The sequence below is a fragment of the Haplochromis burtoni genome, unplaced genomic scaffold, assembly GCF_018398535.1.
Source record: "Haplochromis burtoni strain Fernald_Lab_line unplaced genomic scaffold, NCSU_Asbu1 Contig_55, whole genome shotgun sequence".
NCBI lineage: Eukaryota > Metazoa > Chordata > Actinopteri > Cichliformes > Cichlidae > Haplochromis > Haplochromis burtoni.
Genome location: NW_024582416.1, coordinates 2,133,006 through 2,147,895, shown reverse-complemented (window position 1 = coordinate 2,147,895; position 14,890 = coordinate 2,133,006). Strand labels below are relative to the sequence as shown.

Below are 14,890 nucleotides of genomic sequence, written 5' to 3'. Positions count from 1 at the left end.
TTACGGAGAAAGTGCGGGTTAGAGAGTGGGAACGTATCCAGACATTGTGATGCAAAGGGCACAGGGGGGTTAAACCAGGTTCTACTCGGCCCCCTGACCCGACACCTCTTTGATGCTGCAGCCCTCAGGACGTGGGCCCCTGAGGGGGCTCAGCGTGGCGCAGCCCTGGGACCGGGCCACTGCCACTGAGCCAGCGGGGTCTGGGGACAAGCTTTTGTCCCCAAAGAAAATGTACGTGGCTTTGGGTGGGGCTGGGGGAAAGGTCACATACTGGGAACACGGGGAGAGAGAGGTGAGATCAAAACAAACAGACTGGGGAAACGCATCAGATCACTTTCTCAGCCGCTGGGTGGATGATACACGAACATTAACCTGCCAAAGGAGTTTGCTAGCTTGTCATTAAATCCACCTGCGTGAGACTGCAGTACGTCTACTGGCACCAGCTGACATACTTAATAACATTTTTTTTTAAAGGTGGAAACACATAAAAAGGAGAAATCACCTCCTGGAGAATATTATGTTTAATACAATATTCACTGAACTGCATCTGCAGCTCAAAGTCACTTGCTTCATCATCTCCTTCAGCACAATTCAGGGCAAATCCTGCACTGATTAAATATCACACGCTCAACACTTGAAATTGATCAGAACCATTCAGATCAATACTGGCAGCTGCGTGGAAGTGGTTACTCACAGGAGGAGAGTTCTGGGGAAAAAACGAAACTGCCAGACCTCCATCTTATTTAGTTGCTTAAAAATCTTCCTTTTTTCTTGCTTTTCTCTTTATTTGTCAGGAAATCTCCTAAAAAATTATACATGGTAGATCTTTTATAACTTGTGGGATTTTTGTGACCTGATCATTTCAGCCCCTCAGTAGAAACACTGGTCTGTTAATGAACTGGTAAACTGTTGTTTCTGAGATGTTACAGCCTGCTACCGCACCACTTTCTCTTTGTCGCACAAAGATTTCAAAAGTAAAGTTGTAAAGTAAGAAGGAAGACTGCATTTTTTCCTCTCATTTAAACAATAAAGTAAATAAGTCATCAGGAGCACGTTATCTTGTTGAAAGCAGCCCTCAGAACATAGGCACCCTGTGGGATCAATACTCAGGAAGAGTGTGATATTTAAAAGATGCTCAGGTGGCACAAGGAGCCCAAAGTGTGCCGGGAAAATCCCCCACACCATTTCACTGCCAACAGTTTAAACCATTGTTACCAGGCAGGTTAGTTTCATGCTTTCATGAATCATGACGCCAAATTCTGACATCTGAACATCACCATCATCAGATATTGGGGTGCCGGTGTGAATTATAACTTCAGTTTCTTACTCTTACCTCACATGAGTGGCACTCAGTGTGGTCTTCTGCTGCTGCAGCCCATTTGCTTCAAGGCTCAGAGATGCTCTTCTGCAGACCTTGGTAGTAACGTGGTTATCTGAGTATCCGCTGCATCCCCTCAGCTCAAAGCAGTCTGGATATTTTCTCCTTTTCACATCATTCTCTGTAAACCAAAGAGATGGTTGAGCGGGAAAAATCACAACCTTCCATTTAAAAGTTACTTTAAGCAATTCCTGTTATGACAGATGTCTGCTGTTCCATTTCTCCAGTGAGTCTTTTCCAATCAAAGCTACCTTATTTGATATTACAGTGAATTAGAATGCACCTTACTAACCAAACCAGCTTCCAGCAGTCCTCTGGTCTGCATTTTGCTCATGCACAAAGCAGAATAGCGGTAGTCCACAACCCAATGTGAGCAGTCACAGGGGTTTTATTTACAGTCTGTGGTTGAGGTGGACATAGAAATAATTTATAGTCACGTTTAGTAGGTGATAATCAAATGTGTCCATGACCCATCTTTCAAAGAACATATCTAAACGTTTGGTGCTTTGCTGTATTTGGATATCTTTGCAACAAGTTTCACAGTTAGAAGTAAAAGTCACATTAAAAATAAGAACCAACATGCAAAACAAAAGAAATTATGAAACAATAAGTTTTTTTTGGCCAAAACCAGTTAATTAATACATTTTTCAGTTGTTGGAATTTAATTGCTGAGTACTTTCATAATTCTTTAAGTTGTTTTCCACATAATGAGGATAAATATGTAATTCCATGTAATAATGCCTTGTAATTTAAATAATTAACATTTATGGTTTTGTTTGTTGAATAGTTTCAGTTATAACTGTCGAGGGCATTTTATCATGTCTGCACAATAGCACAGATAAATAATAAAACAATAATCATACACTCTAATATTCCTTCAAGCTTGTACCACACTTGGATTTTCAGCGCTTACTGTGGTTATTCTGAATCCTCTGTTACATCTCTTTCGCATTTTGAATCAGCACTTTTTTTTTACCAACAGACACAAAGCACAGACTGTAGAATTTATTGGAAGCACACATCACCTATATTCTGGGCCTTCCACTGTGAATGCTGATCTCTGCATCCTGGCTGCTACACTGCTGCCTGCAGCAGGAAATTAGCATTTAGTTTAGCCATAAATTTTACGGTCATTGCTGTGTTTTGAGAACTCATAAATCTTAACTTCATAATTAAAGATTTACAGCTTCTAAGAAAACAAAACTTTAATACGTTTGAAGATATTTGTATCGGTTTGGGCAACTATTTCATTTGCTTGCAGATAAAGTCCTCAAGAAGTTTCTGATTGCTGTGATCAGTTGCAGGAGAGGAATCAGTTGACGGATAAATGAAAAAGCTACAGCCGGTATATTCTGTAATCCTTTAATAAATCAGCACACTGTGATTGTGCGATAAAGAAATCTCTGCTTTGGATGATTTTCATCCCCCCTAATCTTTCTAATTATCATCACTGTCAGTATACTCATCTCAACTTTAAGGGAACAAACTCAACATAAGCTGTTAATTTTTAATCTGATTCAGATTCTCTGTACACTAGAACTGTGCCTGTTTGGCACATTTCAGAGGCAGCAAGCGCCTAAAGGGGCAGAATTTTAAGGAATTTATGCGCCCTCTAGTGTTAATACTCAAACTGCTTGAAGCACCCTTAAGTGCTCCATACTGACATTTCATCATATGGAGCTTAAATAAGACAAGGCTCGAATATAAAGGTGTTATATCATAATTCAATGCAATATTCTTTTTCTTCATTGTACAAACAGGCCATTTTATAATAATAATAATAACACTTAATTCAAGGTTTATCAGATTCATGATTTGAACCACACACACACTCATGCGCACACTCCCATCTCAGACGTCTCAGTGCTCCGCTGAAGGCTAAAGCAGTCATGTAGGATAGATTGAGTGCATTCACGTCACTCATTTCCACTCGCTCCATGAATATTGCAGTGGTGGAGACAGCTGATGAGGCACATTTGGTTGTCAAGCTGAGAGGCAGGCACATGGTTACATAAGAGCGCTGTGGATGAGGATGTCTGACAAGCCTGCCTTTGAAGAAAGTACTCTATCCCCATCGGCAGCTTCACCCACTGCTCGAGTTAATTGACATCCTCAAGGGGACCTGAATTCATCACCTTGGCAGAGCCCTGCTATAAAGATGATGTGCAGGTATAATGGAAAAAATAGTACGTTAAAGATCTTTCTGGGGCCCCAAGGTTTAATATTGTAAGTGTTGTAACCTGCATGCATTTTACATGTTTATTTTTTTATGTAAAGTTTGTGCAGCTTTGCAACAGTTTCAGCCAACTAAAAGATCACATGGTTATTTGCAGCAGTGATTTCCAACCATGGGAGGTCCAAAGGGCTTGGGTAGCTTAGCTCAACTAATCTGAAAATAATAATAATAATAAAAATAAAGAACAGAATTTTGTTTTTCTATTTTGCTCTTTATTCTGATCTTTTCTCCTATTTTCTCTGCCTTTCTCTTTTCTCCCTGCCTGTCAGCTCTGTTATCGCTAAATTGTACATGTGCTCACGTAAATAATAATAGAAATGAATGAAGAAAGAACATTAAAGAAAAAACACTTATATAAGGAGCTACAGAGAGTTTATACGGCTCCTTGTGGAAAAGCAAAGACAGTTGGCACAACAGTGGTTGCATTCAGATGGACAAAAGAGACTAAAAATAAAAAACAACTGAATGGACCTCTGTAAGTTTCAGTAAAACGTTATTGTTAAACACATGAAGCTGTATAAAATGATAAAAACATAATGGATTGATGTGTGATGATACAAGGATGGATGAAAATGTTCAAAACCACTGATTTATGGGAAGATAAAAGTTAACATTGTTGAGATACTGGCTCTTCCTTTAATTTCTGTTTTTGCATTTACATGTCACCCTCTTTTTTCTGATATTTCTACAGCTAATATATGTGCCTTTTCTATATTTAATAGGATTGGTGTGCCCCAAGAAGTGGTCCTGACCGAGGCCGACATGTGCCTCCTTAATCATTTATGAGAGTTAATGCAGAGAGTGAGCGCGAGCAGCAAAAGCTGCTCCCCCAGGAGACCTGCGGGCACAAGGAAATTACAAATCAGCCGTACTATAAACCACGCTGCCAGCAGGGACGAACGGTGGACTGCACCGGCGTGCCTGCCTGCCTGCCTGCTTCCTCTTGTGCGTGCATTAAAGAAATGCTGTTAAACCTTGATAGGCTGAACCTCCTGTTTGTGCGCTAACAGGCCCACAGCGGGCTTTCCAGGTGCTAATGACTTGCATTTCTGATTACAGAACACCGGCTGAAAGTTCTCTGTAAACAACCCGACTTCCCCTTGGAGTTGTTTTTTTTATTCCACGTCTCTCAGTGTTACTTTTATTTATGTAAGACGAGTTAAAACAGCAAATAAGTTTCAAGAAGTCCTTCAACATCATTCAGCCAAGTTCATTTTTTTTCCATATCAGATCACAGTCACACATCCATAACATCCACCTTCACAGTGAGAGTACATCCCTGACAAAACCTGAGCCGCTCTTCCTGGTGAGAGCAGTAGTGGATAATAGGCTCACACTCATATTTAGGTGGTAAATTGTCATATTATCACCCACCATTTTCCTAAAAATCCTTAACTTTGGGGAAAACAGAGGAAGCCCCTTATTCTCCTTTCCCACCTCACATACCTCGCCTCCTCCTCTCGCTCTCTGAGAAGTAATTTAATGCTGCTGCCAGTTTATTCTGCGAATAAAAGAGACGAGGAGGAGGACAGGAAGAGCTCGAAGGGGGCTCATGATTGTGTTAACTTTGTCCTTCCTTTTTATTTTTTAAGCATCTTTTGTGCTACATTACAAAAGCCCAGAGCTATTGAGGACATCGTGATCACAGCTCCGGGTGCTGCCAAACAACAAATCCACATTACTCTTGACCTTCAGCGGCCAAAATGGAACTCATCTCAGAAACCCTTAAAAGATCCTTAAAATTACACCGAATAAAACGGACAGACAAGGACAGAGGATGTAAAACGCTCTGTATCAGTCATCACTCCCTGACCTTAGCCTGAGTCTGTCTGGGGCTGTCTGAACACAGCCTGACAGAAAAGGTAAGTTACTGATTAATGATATTTCTCAGCCTCAGTGGAATATTCATCTGTGTACAATCTTGTGCTTCCATCAGCACTCTCGCCCTGGCTCAGCAATGTCCCCATGACTTTGCAGAACCCTTCCAGACTTCAGGATCATCTATTTTATGGTGCATTTTGGCTGAGCAAACATTACACACAGTTTCATTGACCTCAAGGAAGAAGGACCAGAGGGAGGTGGAGATATTTTACTGGAGCAGCCGTAGCTTGTGTGCGTTTTTGGTGCATTTGTTTTGCACATGTGCATGCTCATGCTCAACACTCATTCCAGGCTTTTGCAGTGCAATAAAACACACGGCTCCTGTGAAATGTCTCCCCTGTATTATCCACAGTTACTGCCAGGGGGAGCTGTGGCTCTCCAATCCAAGACAGTATGAGCAGCATGTGGTACTGTGAGCAGATCAAGCATCAGCATCAACCCTACAGAGTTACATCCTTTTCTGTGTACTTTACATTCAAGCAACAATCAAGTATTTGATTACAGCATGGATAATTCTCATTTCTTACTGCGTTAATTGGTAGGATGACAGAGAAGTGCATGGAGAGCGAGAGAGAGGAAGCTTCCAAATCAAGTATGTCTCTGTGGGAGAGTTAAATGCCTGAAAAACACCCAGTGGTGCAGCAAAGCCACGGGGCGTCCCTAGAGACCGTTTAACCTGCAGTGTGTGTAGAAGGAAGTTGTCAACATACCTATGAGAACAAAATAAAGTGTTTCACAAATTCATCACGACATCTGTCAGAAAGTTGTTAAAAACTAACATATATATATATACACACATGTGTGTGTGTGTGTGTGTGTGTGTGTGTGTGTGTGCGTGTGTGTGTGTGCGCGTGTGTGTGTTTATTTGTAAGGCAAATAACAAGCTGGATATGTGTTTTTATACCCACATTTGGGCCGGCACACTGGACTTCTCTGAGTAGTCAGAAATGAATCAGGCATAACATTCGACGACGTCTTTATCAAGAAAAAAAACCAATGTGCTTTCATTTTTTCTGTTTTTCTGTAAAGCAGTACATTTGAATATTTATGGACAACAAAATGATATTTTAGCATTAAAAACATAATTTTAATTTTTAAAAAACATAAACATATTGATGGATTAACAATTACAGAAACAGAAAAAATCATCTTGGAAATTTATTTAGAGCAGCTGTGGCATAAACCTCACGCTAGACCGCATGGGTCGGACTATAAAACCTTTGTAGTTTTACAAAACGATTATGAAAGAAAAAAGAAATGGGAAAATGTTACAAGGTATAATTAATTCCTTGGGGAAATTAAATTTGGGGAAAATTACCAAATAAAAGAGACAACAGATTTTGCATTTTATTTATTTATTTAATTTTTTCCCCTCTTTTCTTTCTTTCTTCTTTTTTTTTCCACTACAGTATTTTCTGTACACTAACACAGGGTTGGACATGTTACCATAAAGACTTTTTCCAAATCATCTCCACTCACTAATTAACATGTGTTTTTTAGATGTCTGCATGTGTAAAGGAGACAAGTCCAGCTTTGATTGACAGCGATGTCATCTGCATGGTGGAGGCTTTTATAGCCAGACGTCTTCTGTATGGACAGCTTGTGTACAGCAAAAGACACCAGGGCTGGCTAAAGAAACGCTCCAAAGACTCGGTCAATGCCGACGTCCACTGGTGCATTATCCATCCAAAACAGTTAGAGAAGTATCCCAGGGATAGACCATGCTGGGAGCTGCAGTTCAACAAGCTACCACCCACTGTGAGAAGAACCTGTGCCAAACACACCACAGTGCAGCACAGGCAGCCACACAATCACAACCACTGACTTCCAATGGTCTTACTCTTCCAGACTACGTGCTGCAAGACTGAAGCTGCAGAGCCACGTCACAGCTCACAGACAAACCATATAAATGACCGAAAGGAGAACTGCATCCATATGAATGAATAATATTGCATGGTTTTATAGGAGTCAACAGTTTTTCTACACACCCAGTGGATTTCATCAATAATGAATGAGGATATATTTTGCTCCCTTTCTATAATTTCTTCTACTTGTTATTTCAGATCCTCCACTTCCTGCTCTTTTTTGTTTCCCATCAGTGTCGTTTCTTGCTTAAGGGGCCTCACCATGAAAACATTTATACTGGATCTAATAGCATAGCAAGTCATCAAAGACGGCCAGTACCAGAGCTAGCCATGAGCGTCCCTTCACCCCTCAGGGATGAGTTTGCCACAGTTACTGTAATCTAAGATACGTCTCAGAGAGATGGTGTGTAAGATGAAGCTGCCTTGATTCTTTTTCTTCTTCTTTTACACCAGAAGACCAAAAATGCACAAAAACACAATGAACCAGAAACATGTGATCCTGTGCAGCTAAGAAATCGTCCTACTACTGTGTGTATTTAGCATTTTTGTATCACAAATCGAATGTTCCAGCATCTTTTCCCTTCCTGTGCGCATGACCCTGACCTTTGACTCTGCTGCCTGATGAGCAGTTCACTGAAATCTTTTGCTGCAAACACACTTTGGATTTCTGAATTTGCACCTTGTCTCTGAAATTGTGCATTTGAGTTCTCTGGATGCAGGTTGATGCCCATCTGCTGTATGGTTTTCCAGACATCAGCACATGTAGTCCGTGACCACAGGTGGTTGTTACAAAGGGCAGGTGTTGACTAAGAACATCCAACATATTGAAATATGAGTCTGGAAGTACTGCTTGGGATATTAGCTCAGTTACCCATTACCCCAGATTCCTGTCTTTGTGTAATGAGTCTGTTTTCGACAGTTTGGGGCTACAGGCTTAAAAAGATTTGCAGTCCCCAAAGTAGAAACGATTCATATGAATGAGCGTAGATAAAATTATTTATAATTGTATGACACTAAAAGAAGAGTCTTATAGTTATGGGAAGAAGATAAATAAGGCCCCCTGTACACAACTTTTCCACTTTTATACAAGTTTAATGTGTCACACGGTGAGCTTTACAGAAGCTGGCAGGCAGATCAGATCTGTGTGTTTATATTTAGACAGCAACAGAGTGAATAAGCTTATTTCCCAAAATGTAAAATGAGTTTAAATCTGTACTCTCATACAGCAGAAGGTCAGATGTATTGCACAGCTGTTGTGTTAGATCACATTACGTGTAGGCAGTAGGAGATTTTCTAGCCTGCACAGCTTTTGGTCAAAACAGTGTATACGTTTATTAAAGTTTCTGTGGCTCTGAAGCGCAGCACAGATATCTCTTTGGGGATTAAACAGATTCAGCTCCCTTGGCGTGAGCTGCTCTCAGTGCCTGCAGTGGCTCTTGGCATTGTTCTGTATGTTCCCCAGCTTTACACGGGGCCGCTCGCGCCTCATAAAAATCCTCCTCACGCTCTCGTAATGTAACCAGCCCACTACGCTGTAGCTCTGTTTTTATGAGCCTGTTAAAGAGAGGGCTTTTACGCCTTCCCTGCACCAGCTCTTCACATTCACTGAAAGACAACAAAGAGCAGATTTTGGAGGGTAAATTGAATCACAGTTTAATTTAAGGTTTTATTTAAGGTTGAAAACAGCAGGGCAGGAGCTGAGGGAATCAAGAGAGGGTTTGTAGATTGTCCAAAGATTAATGTATTCAAAGCCTGTTTAACATTTCATGTATCACAGATATCTAGTCAAAAATTCAATTTCATATATTCGTAAAAGCATTCTTCCGACAACAGGCATGCATGGCATTCCTGATTGCAGATGTCCACAGTTATGTTGGAGATATCGGCAATGTGAGTTGTGCCTTGTTTCAATTCCACTTCCAGATATAATTATTTCCTCACTGCTCAAAATTCCAATTCACAGTATCTTTATTCACCACAGTTCAAGATTGCATTGCCTATCTGAGACATCTTAAATGAGCTTTAAATAGTCTGAATGTTTTCGATAGCAGCTTATGGCAATTTGTTTTTGCATTTTCACCAATTGGAACATTTCTGTTACATCTGTGTATTAATGTTCAACATTACATCATATTCACAAAGCAAAACAAACTCAGTTGTAACATTTTTGTAGGTTCCCACGCGGAGAAGCAGTCAAAAACTAAGCACTCCTTCACCCCAAATTCCTTGATGATGAGCTTTTTCTCAATATTTTGAGGTGAAATTGGGCTATGGAGCCGTCTGCGCACAAAAGAGGGGATCCTGTCGATAACTGGATTACTCACATGTGTTCCTCTTGGTATCAGCTCTATAGTGCAGTGTGAGCAGTGGTTTCAGCAAAGACAGAAGTATACTGGGCATCTGATCTTATCGGGATTCTTTCTTTTTAGGCACCCCTGCAGCAGGCATTGATCAACAGCTCCAAAAACTTGCCAACAATGCCAGAACTTCTACCAGATGTCAGGGTGACTGCGGCTCAGGATGTAGAGCAGGTCCGCTATTAATCCTCGGCATGCAGAATGGGTTTGAGCGTGATACTAAACTTTGAGTTGCTCTTGATGTGTTCAGTGGAGTGTGAATGTGAGACTGTGATATACAAAGCACTTAGACATAAAAAAGTGCTTCTATGAATGTATATATGAACGGGTGAATGATGTATAAAGCACGAGTGCTTAAGCAGAAAAGCGCTATATAAGGCCCAGTCCATTTACCTCATTATTACTGTGCTCAGTTGGCCAACCAACTCCTCCAACCTGAACATTGCAAACATCCACCCCAAAATACAGATGAGCTGAAGGCCTCCATCAGTAACACCTCTGTGCCGCATTGATGTAGTGATTCATGTCAAACAAGCCCCAACAAACTACTGAGTATATAAGTAATCTGTTTTTAGAAATGCATCTTTTTTTGAGTGATCTTAAATACTCTAATAATTTAATATACTGAATTTCTGGTTTTCATGAACTATCATAATCAAAATTAAAGCAAAATAAAGGCTTGAAAATTTTCACTTCACATACACTAAAAAAAACAAACCAACTGTTCGCCCTTAAAAACAGGAAGTAATCATTTTAAAATGCAACTGGGAAAAAAATTAAAGGTTTATTTATTATTCATTATTCAAGGAAATGCTGGAAAGAAACTGGTCAAATTCTATTAAATATCAAGTTTTACCTCGTACTTTTGTAATAAAATTACAGGGAAAATTGACATCAAATTACTTAGATGTAAATAGTTTTTGAGTGTAGAGTAAATACAGAATATACAAATGTTTCCCTTTTGAATTATATATATTTTTTTTAAAATTCTTCATCATATTTTATGTTTTTGAGATGCACTAACAGATGCACCAGAACTTTATGGATTTTAGGACTCATTCCTTCAACTGTGTCAGGGCTCTGTGTGCGGGCAGGCGGAGAGGAGGATCCAAAAGCAGGACTCGAACACTGAATTGTAACTCAAATAACCTCAGCTTTATTTGCTGGCAGAAAACAAACATAAACTGAGCAATGGTACTGAACACAAATATACTGAACTCGCAAACACACAGGCATAATCCGATGGCACAACACGACAACAAGCACAGGAAAACACAGGGCTAATATACACAGGGTGGTAATCAGGGAATGGGCAACAGGAGGGAGACACAGCTGGGAGAAACTGGACTAACGAGACAGGGGAGCAGTAGAACTGAACACACTCACATGAGACACAGACCTTCACAATAAAACAGGAAACAAGAAACCACTAAACAAAGACGCAGACAGAGAGGCAGACAGACTATAACACATGCAACTCAAACAATTCATGAAACAACAAATCCTTAAACACGGATAAACAGAAACATGAAACTCATCATCATCATCATCATCACCACCACAAGCACTACAAGAGAATAAGAAAACAATCCATAATGCAAAAACACACCAAAATAACTGAAACACAGATTCATCATAAAACCCAACAAAGCACCAGAGAAACATAAAGAACAATCCATCATTCAAAAATAAACCAAAACATAACAACTCAAAATACTGGGTCAAACTGACACATGCTGTGCTAAGCTAGTATCAATTATGATATTCATGAGAAATAATTAAAAACCAATCAAGATGTTGTTTATCTGATTTTATCTGATTATACAAACTGTTTTGACCGGTCAAAACTAGATTACAGATATATATAGATATTTAAACAGTCAGTTTAAATAGTCAAAATGATGTTATTATAAATATCCTGAATACAATCTGCGACTGGGCAGAACGTAATTACAGCTGGTGAAAAGGACATTGTTGATATCTATAATGTAAATTACAGATTGACTCATAAACGACTTGCATAAGACAGAGGAGCTGAGCCATTGTAATATTAGGTGGCGAGTTAGTGCAGCCGTGTGTGTCTTGCAGTGGCCTCGTGCCAGCCGGCCAGAAAAAGAAACAGTGAGCTCTGCTCTCATCTTCTGTTGTTATGGTTCAGTAATTCTCTGTCATGCTCCATATGTGCTCGCAGAAGCCTTAAACTATAAATCATGGATGCCTGTACTGCAACCGTTAAAAGGAAAGTGTCTTACGCAATCCATTACAATACAGAAAAACATTTCTCTGCATTAATGTTTTCATGATAAACAGGCATGTGCTCAGATCAGACACCAGCAAATGGGCCCCAAGCTTTGAATACACTTCAGCTGCTGCGGCTCATATCACAGTCACACTCTGGGCACCTGGGCGGAGTGTAACGTATGAGGTCATCATGGCAGCTTCGGAAAAGTGTCATTTATATCAGAGTGCATGGAAAGCAGACATTAACAGCAAGATTTCTGACTTTGTTTGTCCAAAGTAGATACAGAGGGATTACTCGTGTCATTATTAAGGAATGAGCGATTTGATGAACTGGGAAATATGATAATCCCTTTGCCACCCCAAAGATAGGATAAAATGATTTCCAGCATATTTTTGTCCTCAACATGGTTACATCTATAGAAAAATACAATATGTAGATGGGATGCAGTGTAACTGTTTCAATGTGAACCGAATGAACGGTACTCAAACTGGCGTGAAATCATGAAATGAAAAATGCAGTCCTCCACCAAGGTTAATGCCTAGTCTTTGAATTTTTAAGCCAGTGACCCATGACAATTTCAAGGGGTTCTGCCTTTGACCATGCTTCATTTTTCCACCATGTTTCATGAAATTCATGAAACTAGGCATGGCAGACGGACTGCACTGAACACAAACTTGAAAGGGAAGGATTTTTCCTCTGCGATTATTAATTGGAGCTATAAAACATCAGAATCCACTTTAAAACCATTTTATTTATATAACATAGTAGCTATTTCGGATGTTTAAGGGGACCTAATCCACACGAGCCACAAGCTCAGGCTTCAAAGTATTTCTCTTGGATATTTGTATAGTTATACAAAATATAGCCTTAATGTGGTCATTGAAGCCCCACCCACATGCTGTTCAAACAGTCTGTTTATAAGAGAGCAAATCAGAAAAAGCTAAAACATTTAAAAGTTGAGTCCATAATTAAAAATTTGCAGCAGAAACTTCACCAGTTTTCCTTTAGAGACCCTATGAGGAGCATTTACCCCAGACAACATACCCCAGGTTCACTAGAGCACACAAACACCCACGACAGTAAGGTGGTGATTCATGGTGATTCTAAAGTGAGGGGTTTCAGGCATGACCAACTGGGAGCAGACCTCAGGGCAGACTCGGGACATGCTGGTGTCTCTCTGCTTGCTTGGGAACACCTCAGGGTCCCACCAGAAGAGCTGGAGGAGGTGGATGGGGAGGGCAAGGTCTAGACACTTCAGCGTACGTTGTTGTACACACAGGCAGCTCCAGTGCAGAGAACTGTGACATCTTCAGCTCTGTTTGTGTGAGAGCGAGAGAAGAAGGACAGCAGCACTTGGGGGAAGAGCTCTCGAGCTTATGAGCAAAGTGTCCCAGGAGAAAATTGCTTGTATGTGTAGACATGAGTAGCCCATACAAAATGTTGAAGTTTTGTGGGGTTAAATATTCCTCAGTAGAAGATTACTGAGGCTTAAGGAGAAATACAAGGATTTTGTAGTACAACCATGACCTTGTGTCTTTGCTAAACGAACTGTTAAAACAGGACTTAATCATTTCAGGGTTTATTTAGAGCAGCTAGCATGCAGGAAAACCCACTTTTTATTTGTACATTACATACGTTTCCAATAAATATGAAGCCCACGGTGATGCTACAGATTTATAAGGCGGTAGTGGGTGGAGGTGAGAAAACCAATGGAAAATCAGACACAACAGAATGTCCCACAGGTGAGTGGGTTAATTGAACAAGTCTTTTGCAGGCAGCACTGCCTACCAGGATGAGAAAGAAACCTCTAAGTTCTGTTTCAGCAAAGGAGGCAACAAATCCCAGCAAGCCTCAGAGAAAGGTGTCCTTTTTCTTGTAACATTGAACAGTTTGGTTGCTGCAAATATAACAGAAACAAGCATCAAAGCTGAATATATGATCAAACAATACAACCTGCCTCTTTTAAGTTACCAGTAATAGTGGGGAGATTTCAAATGGGATGCTAATTAGGAGGTCGGTAACACTGCAAACCCATGCTCAATAATGATATAAGGCACTAATAACGTGTGACTAAAAACACTGAACCTGGGAGCCATTCAAGGCTTTTGTCAGTGCAGGGACATATTAGCCGTTCAAAGGAATGTGAAGCAGCTAAATTACTCTATTAGGCAAAGTGATAACAGAGTGTTGTTGGTGGATTCGCTCACTGGACCAATGCCTGCGGGGAGTGAACGCCTTGCTGGGTCTCCACGGTGATGAGAGGAAGAGTTGAGGTATCCATGGGAGACGGTGGGTGTGAAGGGATCCCCGGGGAGTGCGGAGGAGGAGGAGGTGAAGGAGACCTTAATATCTATACTGCTACATTTTCAAAAACCCAAAGGAGAAAACAAAACCATGGGAAGAAAAAAAAACGTCACACCGTTTCTGTTTCACATTTTAATGGAAAGAATACAAATGAGAAATGAATGCTTTGGAGTTCTGCGCAGGCACTGAAAGTCATTAAAACTGTTGAACTTCATTATAATACGTCATGTAAGGTGGCCGTGTCGAGACCTCTGTTGCTTCCCTGAAGCTAAACTTACACATTTGTCTTTTCTGTCAAGCTGAGAGCAACAAATTCAGCGCAAACATTGGAATTAATTTTGGTCCACCTGTAGGAGGTTCAATGAATTATTAGATCACTCCAATAGCTTACATCATACTATGAAGTTGATATGACCGGAGACCCTGTACAGATAGCCTGGTCACTTCCATTTATTCCACAGGGTCCTCCCCGCCACTAACCTCCTGTGATCAGTGAGATGACTTTGAATGTCCCTCGCAACCGATGTTTCCAAATATTTAATCTGGAAACAAAAATGGGAAAATGCCTTGCATGCTCAGAAGTTAGCAACTTGTCAGTTACCCTAAAGCTTAACATCATTTTAATTC

General features: G+C 40.4%; 1 pseudogene; it reads right to left on the bottom strand.

The window, feature by feature from the left end:
- Window positions 1-81: 81 nt before the first annotated feature.
- The window catches only part of LOC102297165, a 37,080-nt pseudogene continuing 22,271 nt past the window's right edge, over window positions 82-14,890 (bottom strand).